The sequence below is a fragment of the Propithecus coquereli genome, unplaced genomic scaffold (assembly GCF_000956105.1).
Source record: "Propithecus coquereli isolate 6110/MARCELLA unplaced genomic scaffold, Pcoq_1.0 Scaffold126, whole genome shotgun sequence".
NCBI classification, from domain to species: Eukaryota; Metazoa; Chordata; class Mammalia; order Primates; family Indriidae; genus Propithecus; species Propithecus coquereli.
Genome location: NW_012136747.1, coordinates 2,768,497 through 2,790,214, shown reverse-complemented (window position 1 = coordinate 2,790,214; position 21,718 = coordinate 2,768,497). Strand labels below are relative to the sequence as shown.

The 21,718-nt window shown below is 38.5% G+C and overlaps 1 protein-coding gene across 2 annotated transcripts in view; it reads right to left on the bottom strand.

Annotated features, from left to right (window-relative positions):
* Positions 1 to 21,718, bottom strand: part of MKL1 (megakaryoblastic leukemia (translocation) 1) — a 182,671-nt gene that overhangs the window by 104,696 nt on the left and 56,257 nt on the right. For both annotated transcript variants that reach the window (XM_012638086.1, XM_012638085.1), the window contains exon 2: positions 5,830 to 6,091. The gene's annotated coding sequence lies outside the window, so the exon portion shown is untranslated. The remainder of the gene's footprint in view (positions 1 to 5,829; positions 6,092 to 21,718) is intronic.

Below are 21,718 nucleotides of genomic sequence, written 5' to 3'. Positions count from 1 at the left end.
AGAGTGTTTTCAATAAACAGGAATCCATTTGGAAAAAAAATTAAATTATGCCTTACCTTATCCCCGTACAAAAAAATTATTTCCAGAAACACGAGACACAAAACTCACTAACTATAAAAGTCTCATATATCTATTACATTAAATTTAGAAATTTTTAATCAAAAGACACCACAAAAAGAAAAACCACAGAGTGGGATGAGATATCTGCAAAAACATGTAAAGCAACAACAAACTAGTATTCAGAATATTTAAAGAACTCCTTTTATTCAACAAGAAAAAAATCAATAATAGAATAGGCAAAAGATTTAACTTGACACTTCACAAAATCTAAATGATCAACAAATATAAGAAGAGATATTCAACCTTATTAGAAAACAGTAAAAATAAGATATCTTCATATACACAGCAAAGTGGTAAACATTAAAAAATCTAGCAATTCCAAGTATTGGCAAGGATATAGAACAGTGAGAGCTTTCATAAACTGCTGGATGGTGTAGATACAAATGCAATCACTAAGAGAAATAGTTTAGCATTACCTAGTAATTTTACATTACTATATATATTATAGTAATTTTCATTCTTATTTATATATGCATGCACTCATGTAACAGAACACATGAAGAACATTCACAGCAACACTGTAATAGCCAAAAACTGGAACCGACTCAAATGTCCACCAGCAGAATGGATTTTTTTAAAAATGAATAATTATCCATGGGAGCATCCACTATACAGCAATGAAAAATCGATGAACTACAGCTATATACAACACAGATGAATTCTATATTTGCTGAGCAAAAGAAGAATACAGAATTGTTTCATTCATACAAACTTCAACTGGCTGGGTGTGGTGGCTCACACCTGTAATCCCAATACTTTGCAAGGCTGAGGTGGGAGGACCACTTAAGGCTTGGAGTTCAAGAGCAGCCTGGGCAACACAGCAAGACCCTATCTTTACAAAAAGTGAAAAAATTAACCAGGTGTGGTGGCACACGCCTATAATCCCAGCTACCTGGGAGGCTGCAGTGAGCTACAACTGCACCACTGCACCACTGCACTCCAGCCTGGGTGACAAAGCAAGACCCTGTCTCTAAAAAAACAAAAACAAAAATAACACATAAACTTCAATTAATCTATATTATTTAGGAATGGATACATAGTTGGAAAAAGAAATGATTTCCATTATATATATTCATTCAATGGGTGCCAGAACTCTTTGAGATGAGCCAGAAGGGATGGGATTAGATATTAGAGAAAAGATTTTTCCAGGCTTCTTCAAACCCAGGCTGGACATGATCCACAAGCACATCAATTTTACCTTTTAGACCTAAGTGCTCAGCCTAGAAGAAAACTGAAGAGTAATATTTTAAAAATATACCTTGAGCTGGGTATGGTGGCTCATGCCTGTAATCCTAGCACTTTGGGAGGCTGAGGCAGGAAGATTGCTTGAGGCCAGGAATTTGAAACCAACCTGAGCAACATAGCAAGACCCCATCTCTACAAAAAATAGAAAAATCAGCCAGGCGTGGTGGCATGCATCTGTAATCCCAACTTCCTGCCTTCCTGGGGCAGGCAAATAGCTTGAGCCCAGGAGTGTGAGGTTGCAGCGAGCTGTGATAATGCCACTACGCTCTATCCCTGGCAACGCAGCAGGATTGGTGTGTGTGTGTGTGTGTGTGTGTCTCTATACACACGCACACGAGCACGCACACACACACACCTTGGAACTTATCACACCTTGGAACTTATCAACTTTTTCCAATTAGGTCAGTAGGGTTGGGTTAACCAAGGGCATCTCCTCTCTTTAATGCTCTTTCTCTATTCTAGAAATAGAGGTATCAGGACCTTGACTGCCTACTGCCCGTAAGGACCTTTGCTAACCCACTGAATTTCTACAAAAAATATGCTTCTAAGTGAAACAGATCTAAGAAGTAAATTTCTCACTCCACTCTCTCAACACACAGTATACCCATTCATGAAAAACCATCTCCTTTAACTCCAGAATTTATTCTGTTCTAGAACTCTACACTTTATAATTTCACAATCTCCTCAGGGATTTTCCATTTCTGCTCCTACCATTACCTCCCTACAAATGACCATGCAAAGACCTAGTGTAAAATATAATTTGACTTTCTTACCAGGACATCTAGCCTCTCTTCTCCAGGGCTGACTGCTGGGGAGGAACAAAATTTAAGAGGTGGGTGGAAAAAAGATAGCAAAGTGTCTGAGCAAAAAAGGGAGTGGCTGGAAAAGCAGAGATTAAAAAGCCAGAAAAGGGTAATGTCACAGATGTCAGTGGAGGAGAAGTTTCAAGTCTGAGGTTGTGGCCAACCATGTCATGCAAATGCTGGTCATGTAGGATAAAGACTAAGGAGTGCTCATTTGAGCTACAACAAAAAGCACACAAATCACGTTAGCAATGACATTTTCTGACGAGAGCTGGTGACAGAGTCAGAAAGCTGTGAAGTCTCTGGAATATGAGAGAGTAGAGACAATGACCATAAACTACTCTTTCAGGTGCCTGTATACAAAGGGAAGGTCAGAGTTGTTGGGAAGGATTTCAGTTAATTTATGTGCTAAGAGGAAAGACTTCAGAGAAAGAGGCTGCCTTCTACTCCACTATCAGCACCAATTTTCCCTACTTACTGCCCAGATAGTGGAGGTTTCTTGTTTGCCGTCTGTCATCACGTTCACTGCCATTCCTCCTACCCCAGAGGAAAGCTGGTCCTTACTTCTGCCCAAGGTAGAGCCAGTACCCTGGATCCCACCCTCTTGCATCTCCACAGGAACCTTCTCCATCAATTATCCTTTCTGTTCCTGTTTCTTCTACCTTTCCCTCTGGATTAACTCTTTCCCTTTAGTATATAAGCTGAAGTCTCAGCCATCTGTGGTTGGGGAGGGAAAGAGTGGAAATTAGAAATAAGAAAAGAACACAAATAACTGCTTAAGACCTACCTACTATCTGGATGTAAAAACAAAGTTCTTATATCTACTGTGGCAAACAAGTAAACCATTTATCTACTCATTCAATAAATATTTATTGAGTGCCTACTACAAGCCAGGAGTCAGATATATACCACTGAACAAAATAAAGTTTCTGCCCTCAGGAAATGTATTATAAACATACACACACACACACACACACACACACACACACACACACACACTAAAATGACAGATAATAATAAGTGCTTTGAAGAAAAACAAAGCAGTATAGAGAATACCAGGAGGTGCTATTTTAAAGAAGACAGGCAGGGAAGGCCTCCCTAAGGAAATGACGTTTGTACAGGAACTTCAATGAAGGCACAGCAAGTACAATGCCCTGGGATAGGACCATGTTTGATGTGTTCAGGAAATAGCAAGAAAGTCAATGTGGCTAGAACAGAGTACAGTGAGCTAGGGTACAGCAGTAAGAAATAGGTCAGAGAGGATACCAGGGCCACATCGTAAGAACCATCGTTAGCCTCGCAAGACAGCATTGAAGGGTTTTGGGAGGAATGTACCAATGTCTGATTTCAATTTCAAAGGCTCATTGGTTGCAGAGTGGAGAATTCCAATTACAATATAGAGTGATAAAGTATGATGATAAAGGGTAACTGGGCAAGCCAAAAGAGGGCGCCTAACACTAAACTTGAGTTAGGAAAGACATCTCAAACAATACTGAAGAACAAGTAAGAGTTAGCAAAAAGAGTAGGGGAGAGAAACGGTATCCCAAATACAGATGTAGAAAAGGCATAGGGGAGTTGAAAAGGCTTGACATCAGCATCAAACTGAAAATATTTATGAAAATATACCATTTATAATGTTACAATGTCTACCCAAAAAAGGTATCCAGGAATAAACCTTAACAAATATTTGTACGACCTTTATGGAGAAAGTCATAAAACTCTGTGTAAGACATTAAATAAAACCTATTTAACTGGATAGATAAAAATAATTAATGGACAGGAAAATCCAATATTTTAAAGTATGCATTCTCCCCATTTGCCTATAAATGATATATTTCAAATCAAAATCCCAACAAGTCCATCAAAAAACATATATAAGAATTCCATAGCAGCACGGTTCATAATAGTGGCCAAATAAAATAACCTAAATATCCACCAAAAATAAAATGGACAAATAAATTGCAGTACATTCATAAAATGGACTGATTACATAGCAATGGAAATAAACTACAGCCACACACAATTCAATGCAGATGAATTTCAAAAACATAAAAGAAGCCACCAATAGAAGACATGCAGTATGACTCCATTTATATAAAGTTTAAAAATAAGCAAAACTAAGCTATGGTGTTAGAAATCAGGATGGTAGTTTCCCTTTGAACAGGAAAGAGTATTGACTGGGAAGAAGCGCATGGGGGGAGAGTTCTGGGGTGCTGGTAATGTTTTATTTCTTCACTAAGCAGTAGTTACACACAGGTGTATTCACTTTGTGATAACTCAACAAGAATGCTTACAAGTTATGTGTTATTCTATATTTATGTTATGCTTCAATGACAGGAAGTCTGCTATTTACTTTGAAATGCATCAAAAAATAAGATGGATCAATGGACAGAGAGATGGATAGATGAAAATATATGTCATAAAGCAATTATTATAAAATGTTAATGGTAGGACCTAAAAGATGGACACATACATATTCATTATAAAACTCTTTCTACTTTATTATATGTTTAAAATTTTTCGTGATAAAATGTTAGAAAAAAAATCCCAATGGGTTTTTTTTGCAGAAATATCATGGAAAATTACAAGGGTAAGAATAGCCAGGACAACTTTGAAAAAGAAAAAGGAGAGACCTGTCCTAACAGATAGCAAGACTAATTATTAAGCAATAGTTACTAAAATGAGGTAGTACTGACACAGAGATAGAGAGACTAATGAAACAGAATAAACCTAAAAACTAACTCATGCACATACAGAAACAGAATATGGCTGGCATGAAAGATCAGTAGGAAAAATGTAGAACTATTCAATAAATGATAACAGATTCAATTAGAATAAAATATTGAATATTTTTAATAACTCACAGGGAAAATAAAAACTGAACAATAAACACAAGTTGCAGAAGAATACATATAATATAGTTTTCTCTCATATATATATTTGGGTTTAAAATATGAGAAACAATATTATATGAGTCAGGTGGTACTTGAGCACATATTTGCTATATTCTTTATACCTTTTTTCAAATCTTAAATATTTTATAACCAATTATAAATTTTTTTAATTAAAAAAATTTGAGGTATGAGTACATGGTTTGTAAATGGTACTAAACGTAGTTTAATAGGCTGGAGCAAATAAATACTAGGAGTGGGGGAATGATAAGAGAAGAATCTAAAGAAAGAGATCAGATCCTACAAAACCCCATAAACCATGCCAAGAAATTTATTTTGCTTTTGTTTTATACCATAGAGCAATCCCTGAAAAGTACTAAGCTGGGAAGTTCTAAAAGATTACTCTGACAAGGTATATAGGGTAGGGTAAGTTTCCTAATGACATAGACTTGTTTACCATTTAATCCGTAATCTTAGTACAGTTTATAATACATTAATATTTAATGAACATATACACTGAATTAATGAATCTGTGGAAGGAATGGGGTGGGGAAAGCAGAGAAGTAGGAAGACAAATTAGAAAGAAATTATAATAACCCAGGCAAGAAATGTTCGGCTTACAATGATCACTTAAACTTACCGCTACTTCTCTATTTTATAAGAAATAGTAAATGATAAGAAACTTTCAAAAGACACAAAATAAAGAATCTATAATAAACATGAAGACCCTGGTTCAAATTAGGCAATGCAATAATTTCATATCTACTCACCATTCTTCCGCTCACTAAGTGGAGGCAAATTGGGATTCCTGCCAGGGTGGAGACCTAGGGTCAGCTCGGGCTGCAAGGAGAGCTCCTGCAGTTCATTGGCAACAGCTTCGCTCTGGGGACTGGGTGCTGCAGACAGGGACACGAGCACTGGTTCATCATCATTTTCGCCGGCCCCTCCTCCGTCCAGCCCATTTACAGCAATGACGGAAGGGGGCAGGCACACCACACTGGAGAAATCCACTTTGGCTTTCGTGATGGCAACCTGAAAATGGAAGAAGAGACAAAAAGTTTAGATGGTACCATGAAGAAACTATTACACTTAGTAAATGATGAATATTAATATTTAAATTACATTACTGGCAAAATACTATTATTCTTAAAAGCTTTTTATAAAGTAAGCTAGCATCATTATTAAATATGCTCACAGAATGCACAAGATTTCAAGTCTGATACCGTCCCCAACAAGATCATTCAAGAGGACAAGAAGTGAAACAAAAGCAGCACACACACATAAAATGGGACAAAAGGAAATGGTAGTCAAGGAGAAATAGCTATGAGATAAAGGTGACCTTCCAACTACTAAGGGAAAATATCTGGAGAAATAACAGCTAATGAGTGTCTACAACATATTCAAGTATCATATTGTACCAATATAATCTGAGGGAGAAAATTTCTTTAGAAAAACAATTCCTAAGTCATTAGATTCCATAAAGAAATGTCAAAATAGAGATGTCTGTGTGGTGACAAGTATTAGCCCAAATATTTTAACCTACATGAATTATTTAATCATAGTATGCAGGACTGGCATATTAAAAACAAAACACCTACAGCTATTACATACCATGATAATCAAAAAATAAAAAAGAACACCTGGCAACATAAGAAAAGTAAATCTTTAAACATGACAAAGAATATATACAGGCCAGGCGCCGTGGCTCATGCTTGTAATCCTAGCACTCTGGGAGGCCGAGGCGGGTGCGTCGTTTGAGCTCAGGAGTTAGAGACCAGCCTGAGCAAGAGCGAGACCCCGTCTCTACTAAAAATAGAAAGAAATTAGCTGGACAACTAAAAATATATAGAAAAATTTAGCCGGGCATGGTGGCGCATGCCTGTAGTCCCAGCTACTTGGGAGGGCAGAAGGCAGAAGGATCACTTGAGCCCAGGAGTTTGAGGCTGCTGTGAGCTAGGCTGACACTACGGCACTCTAGCCAGGGCAACAGAGCAAGATTATGTCTCAAAAAAAAAAAAAAAAAGAATATATACAACAGGAAAATCTTTTCAACAAGAGAATTAGTAGTTAAGTGAATTAAGAATATGTTGCTTCACTGAATCCCATGCAGTTATTAAGAATAATTTTTATAAGGCATTTCTAACGTGGAAATGTTTATTCTAAAGTCATGTTTAAGAATTGATACAAAAATGCATATTCATATATAAAAATGTTACACTGAGAAAAAAAGACTTTAAGAAGTATACCAAAACACAAAATTTTGTTTGACTGAACAATAAAAAATTTTTCTTTCTTTTTACTTTCTTATAGTTTCCAAATTTTCTCTAAAATATGTCTATTGATTTTACAATGAAAAGGCTACACTTTCTATAGTTTTTGATCTGTAAAGGGAGATTCCCTGGGAGTTCCCTGCAGACTTTGGTGAGGACTTTAGTCTAATTTGCTTCAGATGAAGAAACTAACAAAATATTGAACAGCCACGAAATGAAGAAAGGCACTGAAAACTAAAAAGACCATTACACTCTACCTTCATGCAAGGCAATAGTGTGCCCAAACCTGACTGCAGTTCCGGTTGACGTACCTCATAAAATATAAACTGGCTTGGAAAAGGTTCCAGATGAGAGCAATTAAGATGGGGAGATGACATTATTAAGAATAAAGATATTAAGAAAGACTCTCTACTTCAAAAAAAAAAAAAAAAGCTGGAAGAAGACTTGAGTAAGATAAAAGAAAAAAATATTTGGAACTCAGTAATAGGAACTCAATATTCTCAGCGGTAGTATGGACAAACATTGGGAAAAGGGATTTTTAAAGGGTTTGAACAACTTTAGGAAGTAAAAACAACAAATGTCTACTAAGAAAATTCAGAATTTAACCTTCAAAGAATTTTTTTTCCATCTTGCCTATGATTTGTCATCACTTAAACCATGTCTCTGTATTGGAAAAAAACAATTGTTGTATAGAATTAATCCATCTGGCTCAGTACTCTTTTCCACTGAATCTGAAAGAGAATGTTTGTTTCCTTTAACAGCAGCCTTTTCAGACTAAAAAGACTTCAAGTTTATGACATATAAGGAACCCTTGATGTCTAACCTTAGGACAGCAGTCCTCAATATCTTTCTCTACCCTGATAAACATAAACACACACACGTGCATGCATGCCTACGGATGATGGTTTGGAATGTGTGTTTTTGAAAAAGGCAAAATTTTAGTGAGTCCAAAAGGAAAAGAGAAAGATGACAGTATTAAAACTTCAGCCCTAGGACCTAGGAAAAGTGGTTTCACACAGAGTAATAGGTTTTTAACGAACAGTTGTTAAATCATTAGGGATTATAAGAGTTCATACTTCTCATTAGAAAACTGAGAAATTTGGGCATCGTGGTTCACACCTAAAATCCTAGCACTCTGGGAGACTGAAACAGGAAGAATGCTTGAGCTCAGCAGTTCGAGACCAGCCTGAGCAAGAGCAAGAGCAAGATCCCGTCTCCACCAAAAATAGAAAAATGAATTGTGCATCGTGGCACATGTTTGTAGTCCCAGCTACTCAGGAGACTGAGGCAGGAGATCACTTGAGTCCAAGAGTTTGAGGTTGTAGTGAGCTATGATGATGCCACTGCACTCTATTGGGAGGGGAGGGGGACAGAGAAATTTAACTGTGACAACAATTGTGTATACAGTAGATAGGCCTTGCAAACAGTATTTACACATAACAGGTACTCAATGATAGTTGGTGACTAAATGACTACACAAAGAGAGAAGCATATGAAAGATGCATAAAGAGAATCTGGAGACCAAGACAGGCAGGTCTTGGAGGAAATCTGGATGACACAAGGAAGACTGCATGAAACATACAGAAACAGTAAGAATTATAAGGCCAAGGACAGGAACCAATAAACCTCATACCACTGAAGTCCCAGAGCTAAACTCTTGGGCTAGAATCATAGTTTCATATAAAAGGTCCTTAACCAAACAGCAAAACCCCATTATTTCAGATTTAACTGACACCTGTGATACCAGAGCTTGGTGTGAAATTAAGTAAAATTTTATGGTACTTGGCAGGAGGTGGGGGTGGGGTGGATAGAATAAGCAAGTAGCAGCAATTTAACAGTATTTACCACATTAGGAGAAAAACTAATATGCTACCTCATAATGTATAATTCTTTACATGATTACAAAGGAGACTAACATGTCAAATTTCATTAAGTAAATGAGTTATTTTTTTCATTAAATATGTCCTGAAAACAATGATTAATGGGCAGAGTTCAGACGAAAAAGCTTGAAAGAATAAAACCACACATTTCTTTTCTTTTCTTTTTTTTTTTTTTAAAGAGATGAGGTCTCACTATGTTGCCAAGGCTGGTCTCAAGTGATCATCCCACTTCAAGCCTCCCAAGTAGCTGGGAGCTGTAACTGTAGACTGTAGACTACACTCAGCTAATTCTTTAAAATGTTCTTTAATTTACTTTTCACTAATTCAGAACAACCTTTCTCCTATTACTCCGAATAAGAATATCTTTATTGCTGGGATTCAGATATTTGACATTTACATGTGTTACTATTCTCAAGACACCTGTCACATGTATCACGATTTTTCTAATGAAGCATAAAGTTTAACTGCATGAGTCTGTGATTCTGGTATGCACTTAGTGCATATAACCAGTATTTCTAGAAATGTAAAGTTTAAAAAGCGATGTTTCTTAGAACACATACATTTTTAATAGATTACAGAAAGATATATCAAATTCTGTAGACCTGAACCATGATTGTGCCCGACACTGCCCAGAATAAAAGAAACAGCAATTTGAAAAACTGTTTTAGCAAGTGTTTCGTTCAGAATTCATTTTAACAGCTTAGTAATTAAGTTCCATATTTATAGAATCATTATTTAAGGGCTTAAAGAGGTCACTTACAATTTATATATATATATTACACATACAGACACACACACACACTCTTACTTTACCTCATATTTTTATTGGGTAAATTATATGCTATGGTGGTATTTGTTAATTTAGGGACTTCAAAAGTTTCAGGATATATCCATTAAAATACACTAATATTAAACTGTATTACAATAAAACGCTTCCATAAAGACCATGGGGCATGGAGTGGGGGTAGCAATGGATGAAATAAGTGGCGAAATGTTGATAACTGCAGAAACTGGGTATTAGGTATATGGAAATTCATCATACGCGTTCTCTCTACATTTGTGTATATCAGAGAACATTCTTATAATGTTTTTAAAAAATAAGACTCTTCCATAGAACAAAGGGAAGATTTGGTGAGACATAAAGCAAGGTTTCCTTAACCTTGACCTTAGGAAATAGACCAGAAGTTAAATATAAGCACTGACAAAAGAAAATAATTTAGCATAAAATATATACATCAGAAAGATTTATTTCTTTAGCAAACACTCTACTCATTTTGAAACAGCCCACAGGAGAAAATCCCATTAAACTATGACAATGTAGAGACAAGATCCAAAAATGTTGAGGTAAGGCCATTGTGGGTTAAGTCCCTTGTACCAATTCCTGAATACTCCTAAAATATTATTTACTGTAAAACTTGTATATTTTAGTGTTATAAATTTATAATTCAACTAAGTGCAAGATCAAACATTCTTTTTCATCAAAGGATCGCTAACTCTTAATTTCTGGGCTGCTGATTCACATTGATCTGTAGCAGTCAGAACAAAAACAACATGGGGGCAGGGTCATCTCCCACAACCCATCTGTTTTCCTCCCTTGCTGGCCTGATTCTGCCTCATCTTTTCTCCACCCCACCCCTTTTTGGGCTGCATGCCTTCTGCCGAACAGAGCAACATATGTAACTGGAAGCAACAGCATAAAATGTGTTAGAGAAATGGAAGCGCTCACACAACTACGGATAATTCTAAAAAGTAAGTACCAGCAGGATTCTTTATTATGACCCATGACAAAGAGGTGGTTTCACGCAACCAAATGCTATGGTTCTTCTGAAAAAAACTTTTTCTGTATAAAAATTGTTTTTAATCAATTAATGAACCTCAGTAAGTATTTACTGAGTACCTATTACATGCCAGGTACTGTCCTAGGTGCTGGGGGTTACAGTGACTAAAACAAAGTTCCTGCCTTCAAGGAGCTTATATTCTACCAGGAGACATAATTATATGAACAAAAACAGGAACTCAAATCTTTGTTGAATTAATGTTGAATGAATGAAAACTGGATTTATATGAGATAGGATGTGTTCATATTTGGTTGTCAGGGACGAAGGACAGAGAGGTATCAAGATGACTCCAAAGTTCTAAGCCAGAGTGACCACTAGAATGGTATTCTGCTAACAGAAACACGCAAAAGAAGAAGAATTTTATCTGAGGGGATAAATTTGACTTTGCATGTTGGGTCCAGGGGCCAAAACCAAAAAATGAAAATGTTATTTGGGTTTCCATTAGGTACATGAGAAGGAAAACAGGGAAATGAACACAGAATGAAACAGACAATAGAGATTATAAGAATAGGAAGAGGATGACAGAAAAAAAAGTAGGGAGAGTATGAGAAAGAAGTTGAGTTAAAAATATAAGGGAATGATAAATTGCTATCAAACCTAACTCAGTTCATAACTCAGGAATTCCTAGTCTCAGGTGGCCTACTTTGGATCCTGGACCATCCCTCTGGCTCCTAAAATTATCATATACAGCTGAGTATCTAATTACATATCAGCACTTTCTACTCACACTATTTTAGAAGAAGCTCAATAAAGCTGTAACTTTATAATGCTGAGGGGCAACCAGCTGTCACCAAACTTAAAGACACAAGTAAGCTCAAGGCTTATGTAAAGGGACATGAACTCACCAGCTGGAAGTAGAAATAAATAAAAACAGAAGTAAAATATGTATTTTATCCCCAGGCTCAACCCCTTTTATTGACTACTTCTCTACACCATTCCCAACTAGCCCCTGCCAGATATCCATAACTTAGAGCACAACCCAATGGTGTTAGGTACACATGGGAACATGTTCCCTTCACTGAGCAACACAAAAAAACTTTTCAGTTTTATGGCACCCAAGACAACCTTCTGGGGTAGACCTGACTTTCATCAATTCACTCAACAAATATTTACTGATCAGGCACTGTTCTAGGCACTGGGAGTACAAAAGATAGAAAATATCCCACCTTTCGTGGGGTTTACATTATAGTGGGAGAAACATATAAATGAAAGTAAATAAATATATAATAAAATAATTTCAGGTAACGGTGTTATGTGCCTGGGGACCAGGTGGCTAATTTAGATTAAATGGTCAAGAAAGGTCTCACTGAGGAGATGATATCTGAGTGAGACTTGAATAATAGCCAACACTTTCTGAACGTTTATTATACATGAGGTACTTTATGTGTATGTACTCAATCTTCACAACACTAAGAGATATATTTACTTATATTATCCAATTTTTTATAGTTAAGGAAAATGAAAAATTAAATAACTTGATCCCAGGCAGTCAGGCTTCAGAACCCATACCTCTAATAACCACCCAATCAGGCTCTGCCTGAATTTGACAAGAAATAGCCATGCAGAAGGAACAGCACTCTCTACTCAAACTATTTTAAAGAAGCTCAATAAAGCTATAACTTTATGCAAGTTCAAAGGCCATGAGGTGAGAATAAGCTTGGCATCTTGAAGGAACTGAACGACCAGCACCGGCAGAGAAGAGAGAGAGTAGGGAGAAGTATATTCTAAGAACAACTGGATGCCACTGGGAGGTTTTAAGCAATGGAGCAACATGATCTGATTTATCTTTCGAAAAGGTCACTTTGGCGGGTATGTAGAAAAAAGATTGTAGGGGAGCTGTTCGCTTTAGCCTGTCACCTAACTTTGAATTTGGTATAATTTACTATTCTGCCTGGCCCCCTAATAGTAATGTAATAATGTTGTTTTTTAAAAAAATTATGGTATGTGATCTGTCTCTTAATATATCATATCGCTGAGTGTGGCGATGTGAACTTGAGCAAGTCACTCAAAGAAACGTTTATTATGGTAGCTGTCCTACTATCATGAAGGATCTTATAAGAAGGTATTCTGAAAAGCACAGAGAGATTAACTACAAAGTAGTATTTTGTTGCAAACATTTAAAAGAAGACTGACAATTTGCCTTAAACTGCCCACCACCTCCAAAAAGGCTGCTTGAAATTTAAAGCACTATTTTGACAAGATGACTTCATTACATTCCTTGAACTTTATTCATGCCCACAAACACTACAGGTATGCTTTCCTTATGATTCTGAATCCCTTTTCTATGGTGTTCAAATGTGTTCCAATTTCTATTAATAAATGTGGAATTCTATTTGGCTTTTAGAGATTTCTTATCTAAGAAATAGAGTAATGCATATTTAGAAGTCCACATGCTAAGTATAAAAGACCCGAATAAGTTTAAATATGATCTGAACATATTTTGTGTGTTGACCTACAAAGTTATGTAATGTTATGAGACAATTTTGAGGTTAGGCACTCTTTAGTCAATTTTACTCTTATAACAAAACCCTATACACCAATAAGCCAGGACAACCTGAAATGTTGCCAGGCCACAGAAAACCTGCCACAGAAAGAAAATCTGCCATACAGAAAATCTACCATAATAATCCTGGCTCAGGTATGCATGATATAAAAAAGACTAGTTATTTCTGAAAATATTAACTTTGGAATGAAAAACTTGTTGAGACAAACCTCACTTAGGATGAAGACAGGCAACAGATGGGGAAAAAGGGAGACATTTACAGTATTGTGCTTTGTTTCCACACTACAATGGAGCATTTAAAGAGAAGCCTTACTTTCCAGCGCCAGAACCCTCATATCCTTAGGTTTATGGATGAGCTTCTCTCCCAGTATGTCAATAATATGCTCCTACTTTACAAAAGGAACCATGAATATTTTCTAAATTCTTAAGCAAATGTTTTTAAAACACTGGGAATAAAATATCTTGCCATAAAAAAAGAAACTGTCATACTTTTTAAGGAATATCCAAATACAGGAACATATATTCAGAGAAAAGTATATATTTGAAGTTGTAGTGTGTCTATGGGTCAACCAAAAGAGGTCAAGCCTACAGTTCTTTAGCACCTACTGTTGCCACAATGAGGGACTCTCAGGACAATGCACCCACTGATGACAGCAGTGCAGCATCAGAGCCAAAACACTAAGACAATGACCAGCATGTTCATCAATTATTCTTCCAATTACATTTTAACTGCGAAAACTAGTTTATTAATTAAATTAATCTACCCTCATAAGATCAGTTAACATATAAAAAACAATGGCTTTTCACATTACCTTCATGGAATACAGTACAAAATTCATGTTTAAAAATGCATTTTCACTTTCTCATGGTTATTAAATGCTTCAGTCAAGGCAGAACCTCTGAAACAATAATGAACATTGAAAATTTAAATAAAAACAGCTCCTTAGTCATGGCTCATTATTATTCCCTTCTGACATTCTCTTGCTTCAAATAGTATTACTCTTAGCCTATTAATATTCTGAAAAAGGTGCTGAGAATTTCTAATGGAGTGAAATGTAACAGATATTTTCATACCATTTTAAACTCAGCACAATTATATTTAAAGCTTTAAAACAAAGAAGGGCTGGGCTCAGTGGCTCATGCCTGTAATCCCAGCACTTTGGGAGGCCAAGGTAGGAGGATTGCTTGAGGGTAGGAGTTCAAGACCACCCTGGGCAACATAGAGAGATCCCTGCCTCTACAAAAAATTTTTTAAAAAATTAGCCAGGCATACTGGTGCACACTTGTAGTCTTAGCTACTCGGGAGGCTGAGGCAGGAGGCTTGAGTCCAGGAGTTTCAGGCTGCAGTGAGCTATAATCAAGCCACTGTACTCCAACCTAGATGACAAAGTGAGACCCTATCTCTAAAAAAAACAAAAAAAAAGAGGAAAAACACAGAGGAAAGGCAAAGACATCTATTTTTCCTAACAAAGCAAATAATACAGCAAAAGCATTCACATCACTGCAGGAGTTAACACATTACAACTACATCTAAGAACAATTATTACAGAATTTATAAAATGCAAAGAAACAGCTGCACCAGTCAGTAGTCGGTGCTGTGCATCTTGAAGGCATTTGTGTAGGCAACAAGCATGATGTGGATAACAAAAAAAGCAAATGTAAACACCAGCATAAAAATCTTCAAATATCTCGCTGTCCTATCTTAAAAGGGAAAGGCTCTAAATCGACCAAGGAGAAAGCACACTGGTGATCCATAAAAGAGAAAAACCATCTGAATGAAGTAACTTAGATGCCTCAGATGGCATGAAGATAAGAATACAACAGGAAGAGAATGATAAGCCTTTTTAAATATTAGAGACTACCAATAAGCAGCAGAGAGTGAACACTGAACTGAGAGCTGCTTTAGGGGCACCTTCAGAAGTAAGCTCTATGGTAGTAGACATCAAGACCAAAATTCAGAAGTACAGGACTGCCCCTTTTGATAGCCACTTCCCTAACCAGACCCAGACCAGAACTGCTGGCAAAACTACCTGGACTTCCACCACTGCAAGAAGGCAATGACTGCTAAAGGGGTGGTATCTTTGTGTGCAAATGCTACCAGTATGTGTACAAGTCCCTCTGCCTCATATCCTGGGTCTTTTCTTGGGATGATGACCACGAAAATGGCACAGTCCCTGGAAAGATCTAAACTGGCTCCACCCACTCCTCCTCTGTCCTCAGTTCTTCTTCAAGGGTGGTAAAGGGGGACCTGGGTACATGGTGATCCCTACCCTGGGACCCTGAATCATGACTTAACTGAAAATAAAAACTCACTGGAAAGAAAAGAAAGAAACAAGGAATAAAATAACCTCACCTAGGGTGGGGCACGGTGGCTCACGCCTATAATCCTATTAATAGCACTTTGGGAGGCTGAGGTGGGAGGATCTCTTGAGGCCAGGAATTCAAGACCAGCCTGAGCAAGGGTGAGACCCCATCTCTACAAAAAACAGAAAAATTAGCCAGGCATGGTGGCATGTGCCTGTAGTCCCAGCTACTTGGGAGGCTGAGGCAGGAGGATCGCTTGAGCCCAGGAATTTGAGGTTGCAGTGAACTATGACGACTCCACTGCACTCCAGCCTGGGAGTGGGGGTTGGGGGGTGGGGGAACACCTCAGCTAGATCATTTTGGCAGGCACTGGAGGCTGTTGCCCAATATCTATTCTCCCCTCTTCCTAGTAAAAGAACACCTGAGTTTTAGCTAATGCGTACCAGAATGGAGACTATATTTCCCAGTCTCCCTTATAGATAGCTGTGACCATGTGATTGAGTTCAAGCCAAGGGGTATGAATAAAAGTATTAGGTGTGATTTCCAAGAAATGTCCTTAAAGGAATTGGGTACATTATTCTTAGACACTTCTCCTTCCTCCTAGCTAGAATATAGGTGGGTTGGCTGGAATACGAGTAGCAATCTTAGACTATGAGGAAGAAGCCACATGTTGAGAATGGCAAGGCAATAAATATAGAAATAAACTGGTTCTCTGACACTGAGGAGGCACCACATCAGCTCTGGTTTATCTATTTCTGGACTTCTTTTACAAAAACACATGAAACAGACTTACATCATGTTTAAAGCCACTATTATTTTATTTTGGGGGTCACAAATCATTGAACATAATCTTAATATAGAATTTGGTACGAGGAGTAGGATGCTTCATGAATAAGAACACAGCATATGTGGTACTGGCTTAATAGTAAAGTGGTAAGTAGTGAACACTCAGATATAGAAGACTGAAAAGCTAGTGATCATTTGTATGCAGTGGTAAAACATTGCCTGATTATCTTGAAATGTTACAGCTTTAAGGGAAATAGTATGAAACATTCAGAATGTTATGTATGTTTTGGCTATATTCTTGCAACTTTCAACAAAATTATACCAGAGTATATAGCTCAGACTAGAGCTAGTCAGTAAGCAGAAATATAAAGGAATATATCTTTGCTAAGGAAGGTATACTTTTTCTTGTGACCTGCAGCCTAAGTTGACTAAAAGCCTTTTTCCTTGGAGCTTTATAGAGGAGAAACAGCAAATTACTTCTGTACCCTAAAGTGGTGCAGTTAAAAGCAGTGGTGCCAATAGGCAGCCTTAATAGAAGATAAGACTGGAGCTATGCCATATAAACTCAAAGCCCCCACTCCAAAAATGGGGAGGAGTGTTAAAGTTTCCTTCTCACACAAGCCCACTGTTTCAGATTGCCTCACAGTAATTGCCATTAGGTTAAGGTGGGGTGGAAGATGGGCAAAGCACAGAAGTGACCCAGTGAAAAACCAGAGTTGTTAGGCCTAAAAACAGTGTTTAATCCAGCAATTTATTACTCTGTCAGGACAGAAAGTCTTCAAATTTCCTACATGGTAGCATTTAATAACTGCTATGGACCAGTAAGTAATATCTGTGTTACTAATCTCCACTTTTCTGAATAGTAATTTTTTATTGTTATTATCCCACTTGTATTATATCTAGCTACACTATTGCTTTAGAAGCCTTGTCTTTTAGTTTACAAGCCCTGCACGACACCTGACAGAGAAGACTGCACATTACTCAGACATCCCGGGCTTTGAGCTGCATGCAGTAAAAGAAACATTGCAGTAGTTTATCTTGGATATGAATGAATGGCTGTGTGTGCATGTGTGTAAAGACGGGTAGGCATAGATATGAGAACAACCAAAGGGATAGACTGAAGTAAAAAATCAAAATCCTAATTATACCCCAAATGCATTCTCCTCTTATTCTTTAGTAATTAAATTTCCAGGTAATGGCAACCTAGATTAATGACTCCATTTCCCAGCCTCCTTTGAAAGTACGTGTAATCATATGATGACATTCTGCCCAGTGTCTCTAAATTAAAGTGTTATATGGGACTTCTAGAAGTATAAAGGGGAGTAAGTAGGTCTTTCCTCTGTCTTTCTTCCTGCTGGCTAGAATACAGACTGTATGGCTGGAGCCAAAGCAGACACTTCAGATTATTAGGCAGAAAATGCATGCTGAGGATAACAAAAGAAACTGTCCCTGAGGAAGCCCAAACATTGGATTTACTACTCAAAGATTTTAAATCAGCTCTTTCAAATATGTTCAAAGAACTAAAGGAAAACATGTCTAAAAAACTAAAGTATGAGAATGATGTCTAGTATTTTTAGAATACTAAAAATGTTAAATATCAACATTTTTATTGATATTCCAATAAAGAATATCAATAAAAAATAGAAATTACAAAAGAGAACCAAATAGAAATTCTGGAGTTGAAAAGTATAAAAACTGAAATGAAATATTCATTATAGGGATTTTAAACAGATTTGGGCAGGCAGAAGATAAAAAAAAAAAATCAGTGAACTTGAAGACAAATAACTTGAGATTATCCAGTCTTAGGAAAAGAAGAAAGAATAAAGAAAAAATGATGAAATCCCTCAGAGACCTGTGGGACACCATCAAGCATACCAACATATGCATAATGAGAATCCCAGAAGGAGAGGAGAGAAAGAAGAGCAGAAAGAATATATGTGAAGAAATAATGGCTGAAAGCTTCTCAAATTTGATGAAAAACATTAATCCACACATTTAAGAACCCCAGTAGGGAAAACTAAAAGAAATCCACATCTGGACATATCATAAGCTATAAAAAGACAAAGAAAAAATCTTGAAAGCAACAACTAAAAGCAATTAAGTGCCGATCAAAACATGAGTAGAGAAGATGGCAGATAAGAAAAGCCACCAGTCAGAATGTCTCTGCAAAAAAGACAGATTTTAGAAGAAAGTGAAAAAAATAAACTAGCAGAAAAACATAGATTGGGTGAGGGTTGGAAGGAAGGGTGCCTGAAACTACAGGAGACTCCACGGGAAGACGTTAAGGAAGAGAACTGGAAGGAGAAAGGTCCCTGAGAGGCTTGGAGACAGCGACAAGGGTAGGTAGAGCAGATAACATTCCCCTCCCTTGCATCTCGGACTGTTGGTGGGCTCCTGAGCGGTTGGAGAGACCTGCCGACACCAGCCCCCAGAAGGCTGCCACCAGTGAGCAGTGGCCTCTTGCGGACAGGGCGCCAGGCTCCTAGCTCCCTCGGGGCACCTCGCCACGTGCAGACCTGAGCCTATCGGCAGATGTCATATTACTCCATTCTCTCCTTCCCCTTCCCTACCCGTGGGTGCCCAGAGAGACAATTTAGCCATCACACGGAGGCATCTCCAAGGAACAGGACTTTTCCTTTTGGGGCCCTACAGCAGACTAAGGGGTACCCAAACTGCGAGCTCCCTACCCACCAGCCATCCCAGGTACTGCTTGTCTGGTGACTCCAGGAGAGCGGGGCAAATCCCGACGTAGAGTGAAATAGATCCAGCTTGGGCACCCTGTAGGTGATTCGAGACCAGCACTCCTCCCCCGGCAGGGTCAGGGATTGATCTCCAGGGCCCAGGGGACAGGCCTGCAGACTAGACCCCGTACACCCAGGTCATAATCACATTGCCCTGGGGCACAGAAGGGATAGCTGTGAAAGAGCCTACTGAGGAGTGTGTGCCTTCAGGGGCAGATCAGCGTGCCTGAGCGGCAACTCTCCTCCCAAAAGAGGACTGTGCACCCAGCTCAGGCTGCGATCCTGGGCAGGGAACCTCCCGGCCCACGTCACAGCCAGGGGAGATCCATTGGCCTGAGGTCCTGCCTGTTGGCAGAGGCCTGGGAGAGGCCACGGAGTCGGGGAGGATGGAGGGGAGCAAGACCTGCTCCAGAGTGCAGGTCTCAGACAGCCCCACCACCCAAGCTCAGACTTTTCAGCTGAGTGGAGCCATTTCAGCCCCTCCCGGCAGCTTTGCACAGAAGCAAAGAACAGACCTTTGACCCCTGCTAACAGCATTTGTGGAACTTGAGGGCAGGCTTACCCAACCCAGCCCCGCCCAGGGGCTCACTCCCAGACCTGCCCCCACTGAGGTGGAGAATAAGGACACACCTGGAAATCCCAGGGCCCCACCCACCAACTGAAGCACAAGAGGGCCTCTCCAGAGGAACAAGAGCTGGTTACAGGACCCCAAAACAGTACTGCAGCTCGCTCCTCCCAGCAAGTGCCACCTACTGACAGGGAGGTCTTTCTGCACACCCTTTTACTGCATCTACTGATTCATCATAAAGGGTGTGGTCGAATCTCACCCACAAACACCACCTACTGGCTCAGAGCCTAAACAGGGCATGTCATTACCCAAACGAAAATCTAAAGGCAAGAAGGAACAACTGATCCAGCTGGGAAGGAACCAGCGAAAGAACTCTGGAAGTATGAAGAATCAAATGGAAAGCACACCCCCAAAGAGGAACAACAACTCTCTAGTAATTGACATTAACCAAACTCAGAATGCTAAAATGACAGAAGAAAAATTTCAAACATAGATTGTAAGAAAACTCAATGATATGCAAGAAAAAATGGGTAACTAACACAAAGAAACCACAAAAAAAAAATCCAAGACTTGGAGAAAAATGCACTAAAGAAATTGACAATTGAAATACTAAAGAAAAATCAAACCTATCTCCTGGAAATGAAGGACTTATTCAGGGAACTACCAAATACAGTGGAAAGCCTCAAGAACAGGGTAGATCAAACAGAAGAAAGAATCTCAGAGATTGAAGACAACTCCTTCCAATTAAATAAGTCAGTCATAGAGATCAAGCAGAAAGTTAAGAGAAAAGAAATAAGCCTACAAGAAATGTGGGATTATGTGAAAAAACCGAACCTGAGGGTGATAGGGATTCCGGAAGGTGAAGAAGAAAACATGCAAGGTCTGGATAAGCTATCTGAAGAATTAATAGAGGAGAATTTCCCAGGCCTTGCTAAAAATCTAGATATACAGGTACAAGAAGCTCAATGGACCCCAGGGAGATTCAATGCAAACAGGAAAACACCACATCATGCAATCATCAGATTGACCAAAACATCCACTAAAGAGGCCCTTCTACGAGCTGTAAGGCGAAAGAAATAAGTAACATAGAAAGGAAAGCCCATCGGAATAACTCCAAACTTCTCAGCTGAAACCTTACAAGCAAGAAGAGACTGGGGCCCCATTCTCACTCTTCTGAAACAGAATAATGCCCAGCCTAGAATCTTGTACCCTGCAAAACTAAGTTTCATATATGAAGGAGAAATAAAGACATTCTCAGCTAAGCAAAGACTGAGGGAATTCACCAAGACAAGACCTGCTCTCCAAGAAGTACTCAAAACAGAATTACACAAGGATCAGCACAATAAACACTCATGAATGTAAAACCACTCAAAAGTTAAAGATCAAAGGCTAGATTCCACAATGGTTCGAGAGAGAAAACAAAGCAACAAAATGCAACCCAACAGAATGAACAGTAATTCACCCACTAATCAGTTCTCTCAATAAATGTGAATGGCTTGAACTCCCCTCTCAAGAGACACAGGCTGGGCCGGGCACGGTGGCTCACACCTGTAATCCTAGTACTCTGGGAGGCTGAGGCGGGTGGATCACTCAAGGTCAGCAGTTCGAGACCAGCCTGAGCAAGAGCGAGACCCCATCTCTACTAAAAAATAGAAAGAAATTATCTGGACAACTAAAAATATATAGAAAGAGAAAAAATTAGCCGGGCATGATGGCGCATGTCTGTAGTCCCAGCTACTTGGGAGGCTGAGGCAGGAGGATCGCTTGAG